This window comes from Entelurus aequoreus, linkage group LG05 (assembly GCF_033978785.1).
Source record: "Entelurus aequoreus isolate RoL-2023_Sb linkage group LG05, RoL_Eaeq_v1.1, whole genome shotgun sequence".
Taxonomy (NCBI): Eukaryota; Metazoa; Chordata; class Actinopteri; order Syngnathiformes; family Syngnathidae; genus Entelurus; species Entelurus aequoreus.
This window is the reverse complement of record NC_084735.1, coordinates 11502872-11523014: the sequence shown is the minus strand read 5'-3', so window position 1 is coordinate 11523014 and position 20143 is coordinate 11502872. Positions and strand designations below refer to the sequence as shown.

Below are 20143 nucleotides of genomic sequence, written 5' to 3'. Positions count from 1 at the left end.
TGATTTTGGGGCCCTCTATTTCTGCCAATAATATTGATTGTTGATCATTCACACACCTACTATAAACTCATCGCGGCTCTGGCAGTGTTGTTTACATGATCCTATTGTCAGCCTGGTGTGTCTTTACAAATGACATGTCATTTATAAAGATATGGGGGTGGTCCAGTTAAGAACATAAATAATACCAATGAATGAACGAATGATGTCCAGAGTGCCACATATGGTTCCTAATCTTAAAATGTAGAAAACATTCAGCTACAAGAGTGGCCTGGGGTTGAACAGTCCAAGTGATAAAGCTTTGTATTTACAGTAAAAGTGTCATCTTGTCTCATCGGTCTTGTACATATTAGTCTTTAAAGGCCTACTGAAATGAATTTTTTTTATTTAAACGGGGATAGCAGATCTATTCTATGTGTCATACTTGATCATTTCGCGATATTGCCATATTTTTGCTGAAAGGATTTAGTATAGAACAACGACGATAAAGATTGCAACTTTTGGTATCTGATAAAAAAAAGGCTTGCCCCTACCGGAAGTAGCGTGACGTAGTCAGTTGAACATATACGCAAAGTTCCCTATTGTTTACAATGATGGCCGCATGAAGTGAGAGAGATTCGGACCGAGAAAGCGACAATTTCCCCATTAATTTGAGCGAGGATGACGTACTGTTGAGCGCCGGCTGTGTACTGTTGTGGCTGACTACGTTCGAAAAATACGTCCATTTCGCACCGACAACTTTCTTCTTTGCTTGCTCAGCTTCCTTCTCCATAATGCAATGAACATGATTGAAACAGATTCACGAACACAGATGTCCAGAATACTGTGGAATTATGAAATGAAAACAGAGCTTTTTCGTATTGGCTTCAATGTGGAAGGCATACCCGTGTTCCCCGGTCTACGTCACGCGCATACGTCATCCTCAGAGGCGTTTCGAACCGGAAGTTTAGCGGCAAATTTAAAATGTCACTTTATAAGTTAACCCGGCCGTATTGGCATGTGTTATAATGTTAAGATTTCATCATTGATATATAAACTATCAGACTGCGTGGTCGGTAGTAGTGGCTTTCAGTAGGCCTTTAAATTGCACTGTTGGACATAATTATTAATCTCAGAATGTTCTGCAGTACAATGAGCTATTATAAAGGGTGTTTTGCAGTTAACTTACTACATAAATCAGATGTGGTTTCAGACATGGAGGGGACGGTGGGCACAGAGGATGGAGGTGTGTGAGAGAGCACTGTAGAGGATGGAGATGGACCTAAGATGAAATACATACACACATACATATAGGCACACATATTAATGAGATACTTTGACTATATTAATTTCCCTTCAGGTGTAATGTTTATACTAAGAAATTAAATGTATACTGTATGGTGACAGTCTTTTCCTCACCTGATTCATCACTCACAGTTGAGCCTGAGGATGTGGACTGGCTCTGGGCTGATTCTGTGCCTCCAAAGTATTTTAACAATGCTCCTGGGGAAGTTTCACATAACTTATGAGTTGATGTAAACCAGGAGTCACCAACGTGGTGCCCGCGGGCACCAGGTAGCCCGTAAGGACCAGATGAGTAGCCCGCTGGCCTGTTCTAAAAAATAGCTCAAATAGCAGCACTTACCAGTGAGCTGCCTCTATTTTTTAAATTGTATTTATTTACTAGCAGGCTGGTCTCGCTTTGCCCGACATTTTTAATTCTAAGAGAGACAAAACTCAAATAGAATTTGAAAATCCAAGAAAATATTTGAAAGACTTGGTCTACACTTGTTTAAATAAATTCATTAATTTTTTTACTTTGCTTCTTATAACTTTCGGAAAGACAATTTTAGAGAAAAAATACAACCTTAAAAATGATTTTAGGATTTTTAAACACATATACCTTTTTACCTTTTGAATTCCTTCCTCTTCTTTCCTGACAATTTAAATCAATGTTCAAGTCAATTTTTTTATTTTTATTGTAAAGAATAATAAATACATTTTAATTTAATTTTTCATTTTAGCTTCTGTTTTTTCGACGAAGAATTTTTGTGAAATATTTCTTCAAACTTATTATGATGAAAATTCAAAAAAATTATTCTGGCAAATCTAGAAAATCTGTAGAATAAAATTTGAATCTTATTTCAAAGTCTTTTGAATTTCTTTTAAAAATTTTGTTCTGGAAAATCTAGAAGAAATAATGATTTGTCTTTGTTAGAAATATAGCTTGGTCCAATTTGTTATATATTCTAACTAAGTGTAGATTGGATTTTAACCTATTTAAAACATGTCATCAAAATTCTAAAATTAATCTTAATCAGGAAAAATTACTAATGATGTTCCATAAATTATTTTTTAAATTTTTTCAAAAAGATTCGAATTAGCTAGTTTTTCTCTTCTTTTTTCGGTTGAATTTTGAATTTTAAAGAGTCGAAATTGAAGATAAACTATGCTTCAAAATGTAATTGTCATTTTTGTCGTGTTTTCTCCTCTATTAAACCGTTCAATTAAGTGTAAATATCATTAATTATTAATAATAACATAGAGTTAAAGGTAAATTGAGCAAATTGGCTATTTCTGGCAATTTATTTAAGTGTGTATCAAACTGGTAGCCCTTCGCATTAATCACTACCCAAGAAGTAGCTCTTGGTTCCAAAAAGGTTGGTGACCCCTGATGTAAACAATAATGTTTATTTTACTCACATAAATTACCGTGCTCTGCTGCAAACAATTTGTGCAAACAACATATCTCACTAGTAACCTGATGCTAAAAACATATTGCTAGCACCGCGCTAGCTAGCTAACGTCACCTAGCTAAAGCTAATTACAGCTACAAATCTCTTTGATAAACTTTTTATTACCAAGTCATGCAAACATACCTTTATCATGGCATTTTTCTCCTCTTCCACTTTCTTCTTCTTCCTTTTTTCTGCACCTGAAGGATATGTCCTTTTTTGTGACATTGTTTTGCCTCTATCTGCGCTTTTGATGCCCAGTGCGCATGTCTGGCATTGCACGGCAGGCGGCAAACGTCACAGGTGCAGCCGAGGCAGCTTAAAGAGAGGCAGGAAGAATCACTAGGCCTAGATCAGCAGCAGCACTCTGTTGACCTAAAATTGTATTTTTGTACAATAATATATCTTTGATCATTTAGAAATCATCAGTCAGACGCTTACATGCAAAAAATAAAAATAAGAATTTTTTGTTAATTGCTTTTGGGGGCCCCCTGGTGGCCGCGGGGCCCTAAGCAAGCGCTTAGTACGCTTATGCCTTGGGCCGGCTCTGGTTATTATAAGTGCTAACCTAGACAGACTATTTTAGAAAGTGCCAACAATACTCCAATTTACTTGTCTGGACCTGAAAATGAACCAAATAGGAGTGATATTGTTATTGTGAGTGCTAACACAGACGGACTATTTTAGAAAGTGCCAACAATACTCCAATTTACATGTCCAGACCTGAAAATGAACCAAATATGAGTGATATTGTTATTATAAGTGCTAACCTAGATAGACTATTTTAGAAAGTGCCAACAATACTCCAATGTACATGTCGTGACCTGAAAATGAACCAAATATGAGTGGTATTGTTATAAGTGCTGACGCAGACAGACTATTTTAGAAAGTGCCAATGAAAATTAAATGAAAATGAACCAAATATGAGTGGTATTGTTATTATAAGTGCTAACCTAGACAGACTATTTTAGAAAGTGCCAACAATACTCCAATGTACATGTCAGGACCTGAAAATGAACCAAATATGAGTGATATTGTTATTATAAGTGCTAACCTAAAAAGACTATTTTAAAAAGTGCCAACAATACTCCATTTACATGACGTGACCTGAAAATGAACCAAATATGAGTGGTATTGTTATTATAAGTGCTAACGCAGACAGACTATTTTAGAAAGTGCCAATGAAGATTAAATGAAAAGGAACCAAATATGAGTGATATTGTTATTATAAGTGCTAACGCAGACAGACTATTTTAGAAAGTGCCAATGAAAATTAAATGAAAATGAACCAAATATGAGTGGTATTGTTATTATAAGTTCTAACGTGGAACGACTATTTTAAAAAATGCCAACAATACTCCATTTACATGTCCTGACCTGAAAATGAGCCAAATATGAGTGTGTGAGCGTCTCCGCTTGTTGAGGGTTCTCCTGAGTCCGATAGATCTGTCTTTGAGCCCGGTGTACAGGGTTTGAGCAAGCTTTTGTTGTCACACACACAAGTATGGATTGCTTTCCAGCAATATATTTTGGACTTTCCAGTCCGGCGTGTCTTTGCTCTTCCTCGTTCTGTCTCTGTGCGTGTGTCTTTCTCTGGCTCCCACTCCAACCACGTGTCTCGGTCCGGCTGCTGCTAATAAGGGCGACAGGTGATTAAGATATTTAGCCCCAGCTGGGCAATCTACTCACCTGCTGCTGGCTTCGAGGCCGGGCCGTACACACCCCATTCCTGCAGGAGGCGCGCCGACCACGCCCTCCTCCACAGAGTGATATTGTTATTATAAGAGCTAACACAGACGGACTATTTTAGAAAGTGCCAACAATACTCCATTTACATGTCGGGACCTGAAAATGTACCAAATATGAGTGATATTGTTATTATAAGTGCTAGCCTAGACGGACTATTTTAGCGGCCAAACATATCAACAATTTCTCCTTCATTCCGACAACAAACGGTTCTTCCTCGGCCCACACCACCGGCCCTTCACAAATGTCTACGGTTTGTTTGCATTTGACTGAGGTGACGGCCAGTAATTGAGGCAAGAAGGGATGCATGAATGCTCCTCCGCTGAAGAAAGCAATTATATTTCAACAGGAAGGGCAGAGTGTGGACAAAAACATGCATAGAAAGCAGGACAAGAGGCAGGTAAAAGCTTACAAGTGGAATGTTTGATCTGATGCAATCTGCTGAGGAATAAATGTTTATTGATCAACAACAATGTAAATTCTGGCTGCGGAGGAGAATCCATCACTATCGGCATGTGGACCTGATTACCGGGGCCTCATAGAGCCATGATAAAGAACTCTGTCCACACCTCTTTACCAGCGCATCACTCAAGGGGCCCGCATGCCGCAGCCCTCTTCCTGACACCGTCCCCTTAACGCCGGCCCAGATAAGCCGGGCCGTGACATAAATATCTTCTAAACACGCTCTGGGAAAGTGTGGGACTTTCGGGCCGGGCAGAACTTGTCCCGTCTAAGCTGGTGTTTGGGGTAAGTGTCAGGAGCCGATAACAAGGGCAGTTTGTTTGGATTTGGAATATCATTCAGATGCAAATAAAATGTGAAAAATCACCTTCCCCATCGTGGGTATGCTAATCAGGATCCTTTGGTATTTTGCAGCAGTCGGCAGAAAAGACTAAACCCCCCACTCTCGGAGCAAGCACACAAACAAAGGATCCATCTTCTTTAGTCTTGTCGTGTGGTAATACAGTTCTGTGAGCACACCTCATCAACTGCTGTGGACCACAGGTGTGGCCTTCTCCTCAATTCATGAACTGGTGTGGACCAAAGGTGTGGCCTTCTCCTCACCTCATGAACTGGTGTGGACCACAGGTCTGGCCTTCTCCTCACTTCATGAACTGGTGTGGACCACAGGTGTGGCCTTCTCCTCTTTTCATGAACGAGTGTGGACCACAGGTGTGGCCTTCTCCTCAATTCATGAACTGGTGTGGACCACAGGTGTGGCCTTCTCCTCACTTTATGAACTGGTGTGGACCACAGGTGTGGCCTTCTCCTCACTTCATGAACTGGTGTGGACCAAAGGTGTGGCCTTCTCCTCACCTCATGAACTGGTGTGGACCACAGGTGTGGCCTTCTCCTCTTTTCATGAATGAGTGTGGACCAAAGGTGTGGCCTTCTCCTCACCTCATGAACTGGTGTGGACCACAGGTGTGGCCTTCTCCTCTTTTCATGAACGAGTGTGGACCACGGGCGTGACCTTCTCCTCACTTCATGAACTAGTGTGGACCAAAGGTGTGGCCTTCTCCTCACCTCATGAACTAGTGGGACCACAGGTGTGGCCTTCTCCTCTTTTCATGAATGAGTGTGGACCAAAGGTGTGGCCTTCTCCTCACCTCATGAACTGGTGTGGACCACAGGTGTGGCCTTCTCCTCACTTCATGAACTGGTGTGGACCACAGGTCTGGCCTTCTCCTCACTTCATGAACTGGTGTGGACCACAGGTCTGGCCTTCTCCTCACTTCATGAACTGGTGTGGACCACAGGTGTGGCCTTCTCCTCACTTCATGAACTGGTGTGGACCAAAGGTGTGGCCTTCTCCTCTATTCATGAACGAGTGTGGACCATGGGCGTGACCTTCTCCTCACCTCATGAACTGGTGTGGACCACAGGTGTGGCCTTCTCCTCACTGCATGTACTGGTGTGGACCAAGGGTCTGGCCTTCTCCTCACTTCATGAACTGGTGTGGACCACAGGTGTGGCCTTCTCCTCTTTTCATGAACGAGTGTGGACCACAGGTGTGGCCTTCTACTCAATTCATGAACTGGTGTGGACCACAGGTGTGGCCTTCTCCTCACTTCATGAACTGGTGTGGACCAAAGGTGTGGCCTTCTCCTCACCTCATGAACTGGTGTGGACCACAGGTGTGGCCTTCTCCTCTTTTCATGAACGAGTGTGGACCACAGGTGTGGCCTTCTCCTCAATTCATGAACTGGTGTGGACCACAGGTGTGGCCTTCTCCTCACCTCATGAACTGGTGTGGACCACAGGTGTGGCCTTCTCCTCTTTTCATGAACGAGTGTGGACCACAGGTGTGGCCTTCTCCTCACTTCATGAACTGGTGTGGACCAAAGTTGTGGCCTTGTCCTTACCTCATGAACTGGTGTGGACCACAGGTGTGGCCTTCTCCTCTTTTCATGAATGAGTGTGGACCAAAGGTGTGGCCTTCTCCTCACCTCATGAACTGGTGTGGACCACAGGTGTGGCCTTCTCCTCTTTTCATGAACGAGTGTGGACCACGGGCGTGACCTTCTCCTCACTTCATGAACTGGTGTGGACCAAAGGTGTGGCCTTCTCCTCACCTCATGAACTGGTGTGGCCAACAGGTGTGGCCTTCTCCTCTTTTCATGAATGAGTGTGGACCAAAGGTGTGGCCTTCTCCTCACCTCATGAACTGGTGTGGACCACAGGTGTGGCCTTCTCCTCACCTCATGAACGAGTATGGACCACAGGTGTGGCCTTCTCCTCACTTCATGAACTGGTGTGGACCACAGGTGTGGCCTTCTCCTCTTTTAATGAACGAGTATGGACCACAGGTGTGGCCTTCTCCTCACTTCATGAACTGGTGTGGACCAAGGGTGTGGCCTTCTCCTCTTTTCATGAACGAGTATGGACCACAGGTGTGGCCTTCTCCTCTTTTCATGAACGAGTGTGGACCACGGGCGTGACCTTCTCCTCATTTCATGAACTGGTGTGGACCAAAGGTGTGGCCTTGTCCTCACCTCATGAACTGGTGTGGACCACAGGTGTGGCCTTCTCCTCTTTTCATGAACGAGTGTGGACCACGGGCGTGACCTTCTCCTCATTTCATGAACTGGTGTGGACCAAAGGTGTGGCCTTGTCCTCACCTCATGAACTGGTGTGGACCACAGGTGTGGCCTTCTCCTCTTTTCATGAATGAGTGTGGACCAAAGGTGTGGCCTTCTCCTCACCTCATGAACTGGTGTGGACCACAGGTGTGGCCTTCTCCTCTTTTCATGAACGAGTGTGGACCACGGGCGTGACCTTCTCCTCACTTCATGAACTAATGTGGACCAAAGGTGTGGCCTTCTCCTCACCTCATGAACTGGTGTGGACCACAGGTGTGGCCTTCTCCTCTTTTCATGAATGAGTGTTGACCAAAAGGGGTGGCCTTCTCCTCACCTCATGAACTGGTGTGGACCACAGGTGTGGCCTTCTCCTCACTTCATGAACTGGTGTGGACCAAGGGTGTGGCCTTCTCCTCACTTCATGAACTGGTGTGGACCAAGGGTCTGGCCTTCTCCTCACTGCATGAACTGGTGTGGACCACAGGTGTGGCCTTCTCCTCACTTCATGAACTGGTGTGGACCAAGGGTGTGGCCTTCTCCTCACTTCATGAACTGGTGTGGACCAAGGGTCTGGCCTTCTCCTCACTGCATGAACTGGTGTGGACCACAGGTGTGGCCTTCTCCTCACTTCATGAACTGGTGTGGACCAAGGGTGTGGCCTTCTCCTCACTTCATGAACTGGTGTGGACCAAGGGTCTGGCCTTCTCCTCACTGCATGAACTGGTGTGGACCAAGGCTCTGGCCTTCTCCTAACTTCATGAACTGGTATGGACCAGTCCATACGAGAAGAAACGCTATGGAAGATTAGAAGATGGAATGGCACTACTACTTGCACGGTCATTCATTTCGAGCAGAAACGCTATGGACGGTTGTCTATTGAAGATGATCAATATCAGGGAAACAAAAGTTAATGCGGACTTATCCATTACCAATAGCGATCTGGTGAAGAATATCAACACAATTAGCTTACCTTATCTTATTTTATCATGAAACAGACGTGAGGTTCGAGGTATTTTATAAACGGTCTCTTGGCTATTTTTTAATTGTGATTAATAAGATGAAAGATTGCACTGGTTAAGACAGTATTGTTCAAAAGTATACAACAGGCGGCCATCTTGAGGATATAAGAAAGGGTGGTTTGGTGCAAAATGTAACTGCACTTGTACTCACAAACATTTACTCACATGAAATATTGATTTCAAGTTTGGTTTGGTGAGAAAAACGAAGTCCCAATCACTCATGGCTGCAAATGTGTTCTTGCCTGCACTCTCTACGGGCCGTGGGCAACCTTTTGGTCGACCATTTTTAACAAGGGGGAAAAAAGGCTTTGGGGTTTTTTTTTGTGTTGTTTGTGTTTGCTGTGGTGAATGTGACAAGGTGCCATGTGGCCCTCGGTGGGTCCAAAGGGTCTCAGTAGGAACCCACAGGGGTAGTGAAAAACTTGGGTTCATACAAAATGTAAACAGGAAGAAGAAAATCAACATAATTAGGCCTTTTCTCTGGAGAACTTGTTAGGATGTTCAATGCCGTTTGCAAACCTAACGTGTCCTTTAAAAATCAACTGGAATATATTTGCAAACACTATTTCAATAATAAGCTGGATTGGAGTCAGAATCGTGACAAAATATGCCGAGCTTGTGCTAAGTCGGGCTATTTCTCAAATCGGACCGTCACTTTGCTGCAGGAGACGTAGCCATACCAGGAAAGAAGGGTGCCATATTGGGTAGGGGGGTGTGACACCGCACTATGTAATTATGATAGAGCAAAATGCCTTTTTTTTTTAATGAAGAATGATGTAATGAACTATCAAGTTTGGTGCCTTAATTAGAAAAACAACAACATGAAACATTTCATCTTCGTCAGAACTAATTGTAGGAATTTAGTTGCATTGGTCAAACTTAAAGGCCTACTGAAAGCCACTACTACCGACCACGCAGTCTGATAGTTTATATATCAATGATGAAATCTTAACATTATAACACATGCCAATACGGCCGGGTTAACTTATAAAGTGACATTTTAAATTTGTCGCTAAACTTCCGGTTCGAAACGCCTCTGAGGATGACGTATGCGCGTGACGTAGACCGGCGAACACGGGTATGCCTTCCACATTGAAGCCAATACGAAAAAGCTCTGTTTTCATTTCATAATTCCACAGTATTCTGGACGTCTGTGTTCGTGAATCTGTTTCAATCATGTTCATTGCATTATGGAGAAGGAAGCTGAGCAAGCAAAGAAGAAAGTTGTCGGTGCGAAATGGACGTATTTTTCGAACGTAGTCAGCCACAACAGTACACAGCCGGCGCTTCTTTGTTTACATTCCCGAAAGATGCAGTCAAGATGGAAGAACTCGGATAACAGAGACTCTAACCAGGAGGACATTTGACTTGGATACACAGACGCCTGTAGAGAACTGGGACAACACAGACTCTTACCGGGATTACTTTGATTTGGATGACAAAGACGCAGACGTGCTACTGTGAGTATGCAGCTTTGGCTTTTTTTTGCGTATGTACGTAACTTTTTTTAAATATATAAGCTTTATGAACCTTGGGTTAGGTGAACGGTCTTTTGGGCTGAGTGATTGTGTGTGTTGATCATGTGTTTGAATTGTATTGGCGTGTTCTATGGAGCTAGGAGCTAGCAGAGGAGCTAGCATAACACGTACCGTACCTACGTGCGCGTCACGTACGTAACTTTTTAAAAATATATAAGCTTTATGAACCTTGGGTTAGGTGAACGGTCTTTTGGGCTGAGTGATTGTGTGTGTTGATCAGGTGTTTGAATTGTATTGGCGTGTTCTATGGAGCTAGGAGCTAGCAGAGGAGCTAGGAGCTAGCATAACAAACACGCAGGTGTTATGCAGGATTAATTTGTGGCATATTAAATATAAGCCTGGTTGTGTTGTGGCTAATAGAGTATATATATGTCTTGTGTTTATTTACTGTTGTAGTCATTCCCAGCTGAATATCAGGTCACCCCCGGCTCTCACAGCATCTTCCCTATCTGAATAGCTTCAACTCCCCACTAGTCCTTCACTTGCACTTTACTCATCCACAAATCTTTCATCCTCGCTCAAATTAATGGGGAAATTGTCGCTTTCTCGGTCCGAATCTCTCTCACTTCATGCGGCCATCATTGTAAACAATAGGGAACTTTGCGTATATGTTCAACTGACTACGTCACGCTACTTCCGGTAGGTGCAAGCCTTTTTTTTATCAGATACCAAAAGTTGCAATCTTTATCGTCGTTGTTCTATACTAAATCCTTTCAGCAAAAATATGGCAATATCGCGAAATGATCAAGTATGACACATAGAATAGATCTGCTATCCCCGTTTAAATAAAAAAAATTCATTTCAGTAGGCCTTTAACTTTATTGAGAATTTAAAGGCCTACTGAAATGAATTTTTTTTATTTAAACGGGGATAGCAGATCTATTCTATGTGTCATACTTGATCATTTCGCGATATTGCCGTATTTTTGTGAAAGGATTTAGTATAGAACAACGACGATAAAGATCGCAACTTTTGGTATCTGATAAAAAAAAGGCTTGCACCTACCGGAAGTAGCGTGACGTAGTCAGTTGAACATACACGCAAAATTCCCTATTGTTTACAATGATGGCCGCATGAAGTGAGAGAGATTCGGACCGAGAAAGCGACGATTTCCCCATTAATTTGAGCGAGGATGAAATATTTTTAAATGAGGAAAGTGCAAGTGAAGGACTAGTGGGGAGTGGAAGATGCTGTGAGAGCCGGGGGTGACCTGATATTCAGCTGGGAATGACTACAACAGTAAATAAACACAAGACATATATATACTCTATTAGCCACAACACAACCAGGCTTATATTTAATATGCCACAAATTAATCCTGCATAAAAACACCTAGGTGTTTGTTATGCTAGCTCCTAGCTACTAGCTCGAGCTAGTTATAGCTCGAGCGGGTAATATGGACGGGATCCCGTATATATAACCCGCCAATACAATTCAAACACCTGCATAACACACACACTCACTCAGCCCAAACAACCGTTCACCTAACCCAAGGTTCATAAAGCTTATGTATTTAATCAAAGTTACGTACATGACACGCACGTACGGGCAAGCAATCAAATGTTTGGAAGCGCGCGGGTGGGACCTGATATTCAGCTGGGAATGACTACAACAGTAAATAAACACAAGACATATATATACTCTATTAGCCACAACACAAACAGGCTTATATTTAATATGCCACAAATTAATCCTAATGCTAGCTCCTAGCTCCTAGCTACTAGCTCGAGCTAGTTATAGCAAGTGATCAAATGTTTGGAAGCGCAGCTGTGTACTCACGTTATCGCAACTGTGTATCCAAATCAAAGTCCTCCTGGTAAGAGTCTCTGTTGTCCGAGTTCTTCCATCTTGACTGCATCTTTCGGGAATGTAAACAAAGAAGCGCCGGCTGTGTACGTGTTGTTGCTGACTTCCCTCGCAAAATAGACACTTCGCACCGACAACTTTCTTCTTTGCTTGCTCAGCTTCTTTCTCCATAATGCAATGAACAAATTGCAAAAGATTCACCAACACAGATGTCCAGAATACTGTGGAATAATGAGATGAAAACAGAGCTATTTCGTATTGACTTCAATGGTGTCCGAATACTTCCGTTTCAATGATTGACGTCACGCGCATACGTCAACCCTCAGAGGCGTTTCGAACCGGAAGTTTAGCGGGAAATTTAAAATGTCACTTTATAAGTTAACCCGGCCGTATTGGCATGTGTTGCAATGTTAAGATTTCATCATTGATATATAAACTATCAGACTGCGTGGTCGCTAGTAGTGGCTTTCAGTAGGCCTTTAAAAAGTTAAACTTGTGGAATATTACTGACACAAAAATGACAATTGCACTGAAATGGAATATGTTACGATGATAACTGACATAATACTACAAGAATACATAACACTAAAACAAATGTAAAACGTGTTAACTATCAACATTAACTCAATTGTAGTTTTTGTTCTCGCGTGTGTAAACAGAATTATAATTCAAATAGGAGTTGGCCGTGTTTCAGATGTTGTTCCTGGGATCTGTTGGAGCCACTCTCCCACTTTGGGGGTTACTGCTCCGGGCGCCCCCACTACCACGGGGACCACGCTAGCCTTGACCTTCCACATCCGTTCCAGCTGCTCTTTCAACCCTTGGTACTTATATATACTGTATATATATATATATATATATATATATATATATATATATACATATATATATATATATATATATATATATATATATATATATATATATATATATATATATATATATATATATATATATATATATATTAATATATCGTATTTTTCGGACTATAAGGCGCAGTTTATACTCAGGAGCGACTTATGTGTGAAATTATTAACACATTAGCGTAAAATATCAAATAATATTATTTATCTCATTCACGTAAGAGACTAGACGTATAAGATTTCATGGGATTTAGCGATTAGGAGTGACAGATTGTTTGGTAAACGTATAGCATGTTCTATATGTTATAGTTATTTGAATGACTCTTACCATAATATGTTACGTTAACATACCAGGCACCTTCTCAGTTGGTTATCTATGCCTCATATAACGTACACTTATTCAGCCTGTTGTTCACTATTCTTTAGACATTTTAAATTGCCTTTCAAATGTCTATTCTTGGTGTGGGCTTTTATCAAATACATTTCCCCCAAAAATGCGACTTATACTCCAGTGCGACTTATGTATGTTTTTTTCTTTCTTTATTATGCATTTTCGGCAGGTGCGACTTATACTCCGAAAAGAAAAAAGAAAATATATATATAATCCATCCCATCAATTTTCTACCGCTTGTCCCTTTATATATATATATATATATATATATATATATATATATATATATATATATATATATATATATATATATATATATATATATATATATATATATATATATATATATATATATATATATATATATATATACAAACATACATATATATCTATATATATGCATACATATATACATTCATACATATAAATATATATATACATAGATACATACATATATACATATTACCTAAAAAGCACATTTTCGGAAACAAGCAGGTTATCCTTTAATGTTGTACTTTCTTTCTTTCTTTCTTTCTTTCTTTTAGTTTATTTCGCACATGAACACGTTTACCTCATAATACATCACACAATGTCATATCATTTCATTTACGTCATGCCCGAAAAGGAGTAGGAAGAAGCAAAGCTTATTTAATCCTACCCCTTTCCCACTTCAAAGCGTTTACAATGATATAAAATCATTTACTGACCTTTTTATATAATAAAATAACATCTATGAATTAGTATATACAACAGTTTGTAATATACAATTAATTAATTCAGTCATTATTAACATACTGAGATGAAGAATATTTTCAATAAGGTTGGAAGTTTTTCTCATAATTCTTTTTCTTTGTACTTTGTAAGCACTATTAATTTAAACAACCTCTTAAACTGGATCATGTCAGTACAATTTTTAACTTCTTTACTTAACCCATTCCATAATTTAATTCCACATACTGTTATGCTAAAAGTTTTAAGTGTTGTACGTGCATATAAATGTTTTCAATTATTTTTTCCTCGAAGGTTATATTTCTCCTCTTTAGTTGAGAAGAAATGTTGTACATTCTTTGGTAGCAGGTTATAGATTGCTTTGTACATCATTTTAGCTGTTTGCAATTTTACCAAATCACCAAACTTTAATATTTTTGACTTAATAAATAAAGGGTTTGTATGTTCTCTATATCCAACATTATGTATTATTCTAACTGATCTTTTTTGTAACATGGTTAACGAATGTAGCGCACATTTGTAGTTATTTCCCCATATTTCTGCACAATAACTCAGATATGGTAACACTAGTGAGCAGTAGAGAATATGAAGTGATTTTTGGCCCAGGACGTGTTTTGTTTTATTCATTATTGAAATGTTTTTTGCTACCTTATGTTGTATGTTTTGTATATGAGATTTCCAGTTCATTTTATCATCTATTAATACTCCCAAAAACCTGGTTTCTTTTACCCTTTCGATGTCTACTCCGTCTATTTGTATTTGCGTATGATGCTCTTTCCTACTGTTACCAAATAGCATTATTTTAGTTTTACTGGTTTTTGTCAAACCATCTTTTTAATTTGTTCATTTCTTCTGTTATTATTTGTATTATCTTCTGTGTGTTCTCTCCTGAACAGAAAGCAGTTGTATCGTCTGCAAATAAAACTAACTTTAAGTCCTTTGTAACTTTACAAATGTCGTTTATATAAAGATTAAACAATTTGGGTCCCAGTATTGATCCCTGCGGCACACCACAGGATATAACTAGCCGTGTTGACATATTTTCACCCATCTTCACATATTGCTTCCTGTTGGTTAAATAGCTTCTTACCCAGTTCAATACCAAACCTCTGATGCCATATCGTTCTAATTTTTGTATTAAAATACCATGATTAATTGTGTCAAATGCTTTTGTTAAGTCCATGAATACTGCTGCCGCACATTCTTTACCATCTATTGCATTGGTAATTTCCTCTGTTATTTTAATTAATGCTATTGATGTTGAGATATTTGCTCGAAATCCATATTGGTTCTCCGCGAGCGTCCCACTTTTGTTAATAAATAAATCTAATCGACTATTGAATAATTTTTCCATGATTTTGGAGAATTGTGGAAGTAATGAAACTGGTCTGTAGTTAGTAAACTGGTGTACGTCTCCATTCTTATAGATTGGTACGACTTTTGCAATTTTCATTTTGTCTGGGAGTTTTCCGGTTAAAAATGATACATTGGTGATGTATGTCAGAGGTTCTGAAATGTCTTCTATAACCTTTTTTATCGTTACCATACCTATTCCATGACAGTCGGTTGAAGTCTTGGATTTACAATTTTTTACAATTTTGATTATTTCTTCTTTTGTTACACTTTTAAGAAACATGGAATTGGGATTTCTGTCTATGAGCTCACTCAAGACCTCAACTGACCCATCATCTGCATTTGGAATTCTTTGATCCAGATTTGTTCCGATATCAACAAAATAATCATTGAAACGTTCAGCTATTTGGTTCATATTGTCATTTTTTTGAATGTCCATCTAGAAAGTACTGGGGGTAATCTTTCTTAGCACCATTTTTAATGATGCTATTTAGGATGCCCCATGTTGCTCTCATGTTGTTTTTGTTTTTGTTTAATAATTGACTTTAGTATTCCTTCTTACATGTTCGTAGTATACCAATTAGCTTGTTTTTATATTTCTTATACTTATTTTCTGCCTCTATAGATCTTTGTGTTATAAATATTCGATACAATGTGGTTTTTTTTGTGACAAGCATTTGTCAGTCCTTTTGTCATCCACGGTTGGTTGTTTTTCTTTTGCTTCTTACTACGTTCTTTCCATGGGCAATGTTTATCATAGAGTGTTAGAAAGGTGTTGACAAAATTCCCATATGCATCATCTACATCAGGGGTCACCAACCTTTTTGAAATCAAGAGCTACTTCTTGGGTAGTGATTAATGCGAAGGGCTACCAGTTTGATAAACACTTAAATAAATTGCCAAAAATAGCCAATTTGCTCAATTTACCTTTAACTCTGTTATTATTAATAATTAATGATATTTACACTTAATTGAACGGTTTAAAAGAGGAGAAAACACGAAAAAAATTACAATAAAATTTTGAAACATAGTTTATCTTCAATTTCGACTCTTTAAAATTCAAAATTCAACAGAAAAAAAGAAGAGAAAAACTAGCTAATTAGAATCATTTTGAAAAAATTTTAAAAAGAATTTATGGAACATCAATAGTAATTTTTCCTGATTAAGATTAATTTTAGAATTTTGATGACATGTTTTAAATAGGTTAAAATCCAATCTGCACTTTGTTAGAATATATAACAAATTGGACCAAGCTATATTTCTAACAAAGACAAATCATTATTTCTTCTAGATTTTCCAGAACAAAAATTTTAAAAGAAATTCAAAAGACTTTGAAATAAGATTTAAATTTGATTCTACAGAATTTCTAGATTTGCCAGAATATTTTTTTTTAATTTTAATCATAATAAGTTTGAAGAAATATTTCACAAATATTCTTCGTCGAAAAAACAGAAGCTAAAATGAAGCATTAAATTAAAATGTATTTATTACTCTTTACAATAAAAAAAAATAATTTACTTGAACATTGATTTAAATTGTCAGGAAAGAAGAGGAAGGAATTTAAAAGGTAAAAAGGTACATGTGTTTAAAAATCCTAAAATCATTTTTAAGGTTGTATTTTTTCTCTAAAATTGTCTTTCTGAAAGTTATAAGAAGCAAAGTAAAAAAAATTATGAATTTATTTAAACAAGTGAAGACCAAGTCTTTAGAATATTTTCTTGGATTTTCAAATTCTATTTGAGTTTTGTCTCTCTTAGAATTAAAAATGTCGGGCAAAGCGAGACCAGCTTGCTAGTAAATAAATACAATTTAAAAAATAGAGGCAGCTCACTGGTAAGTGCTGCTATTTGAGCTATTTTTAGGACAGGCCAGCGGGCTACTCATCTGGTCCTTACGGGCTACCTGGTGCCCGCGGGCACTGCGTTGGTGACCCCTGATCTACATCATCTTCATTATATACATTGTCCCAAATTTGTTTCCTCAGATCCTTCTTGAAGAAAATCATTCCTTCCTCTGTGCATAGTCTTTGAAATGTCTTTTTGTCAATGTTCTTCTTCCTGTAGTTCCCATCATAAATAGTAAAGACTGGCAGATGGTCGCTGATGTCGCTTGTTAACAGTCCACTTGTTATATTATTATCAAAGACATTAGTGAATATATTGTCAATAAGTGTAGCACTGTGACTTGCAATTCTGGTCGGCCTTGTGATTTGAGGATACAAACTCATACTATACATTGTATCTGTGAAATCATTAATGGACTTTTGCTTGTTGGGGTTCAAGAGATCAGTGTTGAAGTCTCCACATAAAAAGAGTACTTTTTGACTGATTCCATTGACAGTTCCCTTAATCCAGTCTTCAAATCCTTCAATACTTGAGTTGGGTGCCCTATATATACAACTGATCAATACATTTCTATTTCTTTCATGACATATCTCAATGGTTATACACTCTAAAACATTGTCAATAGCCAGTGACATGTCTTTTACCACCTTGCAATGGAAGTCCTTCATCACATATACAGCAACTCCGCCTCCATTCTTATTTACTCTATTCATATAATTGAGTCCATTCCTTTTTTTGGATCCATCCATTTCTCTGATACAGCGATAATTTTGAAAGGTTCTTTAAATTGTTCCAAAAAATAATTTCATATTGTTAAAATTGGCATACAAGCTTCTGCAGTTAATATGAATAATTGACAGTTTGTTATTGGAATTAATGTTGGTGTTGTACTGTACTTCTGTATAATATACCGTATTTCCTTGAATAGCCGCAGGGGCGTTAATTAATTTAAAACCTCCTGTCACTCCTGCGTTTACCGGAAACCGGCGGGATGGCCGTGCATGCGCTAATTATTTTAAAACCTCTTCTCACTCCGGCGTTTACCAAAAGGAATCCATAAAATGTAGGCGTGCGCTTTGAGTGTGATGTCAGCATACCATCATGAAAAGCACATTTAATTAAAAAAAACGTTATTATGGTCTTACCTGTACTTATAAATGGAGTCCATTTGCAGCTCCTTCTGACCAAAAGCATCGATAACTTGTTTATAGAAGTCTTCCTTATTTTCTTTTTTCCGTTTTAAAAGTCTCTCTGTCTCGATGGAGATATTCCTTTAATTATTACCTCCTGCTTCCATTGAAAGTCCAGTTTAGAAAACTGTTTTATTTTAGATACCCTCCTTGTCAAAAGGAAGAGAAAAAAATCTCTTGCTGCGTGTGTTCACTTCTTCTGCAGTACCGGAAGTCGCAAGAAGGATCACTAGCGCGGCAGCGCCCTCTACCACCAGGAGGCGGGATTCATTTAATGACTTATACAGTATTTCACACACGCAGCTACGGTATATTAATAAAACATAGCTGCTTACTGTTCTCTTTAGCATACTGTACCGGTATTCAATAGCTTGGACCTTAAATCCTACTGAAAAGCTCTTTATCTTTTTTCCTTTGTGCGATTGTAAACTACTGAAAGCAGCTTCCTCCATTTTGAAAATGAGGACAGATGCGTCACTCGTGACGTAACGAATTTGACCCGGTGGAAGTTCTAGCCATATGCTAAATATTTTGCGAAACGAGTTTGACCCGGTGAAAATTATAGACATGCGATAATAAAATTAATATTTTGCGAAACGAATTTGATCCAGCTTCAATAATGAACCGGCGATAAGGCCAAGCATGCGTTAATTATTTTGAGAAACGAGTTTGACCCGGCAGTAATTCTAGACGTGCGAACACTATATTCCCTGCGCCAATTCAAGGAAATACGGTAAACAATTATTGTCCATGTGAGGAAAAAAATGTATGTCTGGATCTATAGCACTGTCCAATTCCATCCTGTTATAGTCGGTGCTGGAAAAGGTTATAAATTCTCTGTTTGATTGATTATTGTTTGTTTGTGTTATGGTTGTGTTTAATTTTTTTATCGTTATTGATATTTATCCAGCTCTGCTATTTTCCTTATGACTATTACTCTTGCTTCCTCTGGTGTTCCATTTAGTTTAATAAATATTTTACAGTTTGCTGTCCATGTTTGTTGTATTTTTTCTTGTTTTCTTAAGCTGCGTTTTTCTTTGTTAAATGTTCATTTATGTACACGTCTGTTCCTTTCAGCTTCCTCCCTTGTTTTAGTAATGCGGTTTTATGTTTCCTATTGACAAATCTCATTATTATTACTGGTGCCGAATTATCTTTCTTCTTATGGAGTGGGTGGTAAGCTTCCACATACTGAAATGATTTTTTTTTATTTAAACGGGAATAGCAGATCCATTCTATGTGTCGTACTTGATCATTTTGCGATATTGCCATATTTTTGCTGAAAGGATTTAGTAGAGAAAATCGACGATAAAGTTCGCAACTTTTGCTCGCTGATAAAAAAAAAGAGCCTTGCCTGTACCGGAAGTAGCGTGACGTCACAGGAGCTAGTATTCCTCACAATTCCCCGTTGTTTACAATGGAGCGAGAGAGATTCGGACCGAGAAAGTGATGATTACCCCATTAATTTGAGCGAGGATGAAAGATTCGTGGATGAGGAACGTTACAGTGAAGGACTTGAGAGGCAGCGATGGACGTATCTTTTTTCGCTCTGACCGTAACTTAGGTACAAGCTGGCTCATTGGATTCCACACTCTCCTTTTTCTATTGTAGATCACAGATTTGTATTTTAAACCACCTCGGATACTATATCCTCTTGAAAATGAGAGTCGAGCACGCGAAATGGACATTTAAAGTGACTTTTATCTCCACGACAATACATCGGCGAAATGCTTTAGCTACGAGCTAACGTGATAGCATCTTGCTTTAACTGCATATAGAAACAAAAGAAATAAACCCCTGACTGGAAGTATAGATAGAAAATCAACAATACTATTAAACCGTGGACATGTAAATACACGGTTAATGCTTT

At 38.9% G+C, this 20143-nt stretch overlaps 1 long non-coding RNA gene across 1 annotated transcript; it reads right to left on the bottom strand.

Moving 5' to 3' along the window:
• Window positions 1-1166: 1166 nt before the first annotated feature.
• LOC133649600 (uncharacterized) lies at window positions 1167-2986 on the bottom strand. The gene is made up of 3 exons (XR_009826093.1): window positions 2856-2986; window positions 1396-1479; window positions 1167-1258 (listed from the first exon to the last, which is right to left on the bottom strand). It is a non-coding gene; the product is annotated as an uncharacterized LOC133649600 (long non-coding RNA).
• Window positions 2987-20143: the final 17157 nt, after the last annotated feature.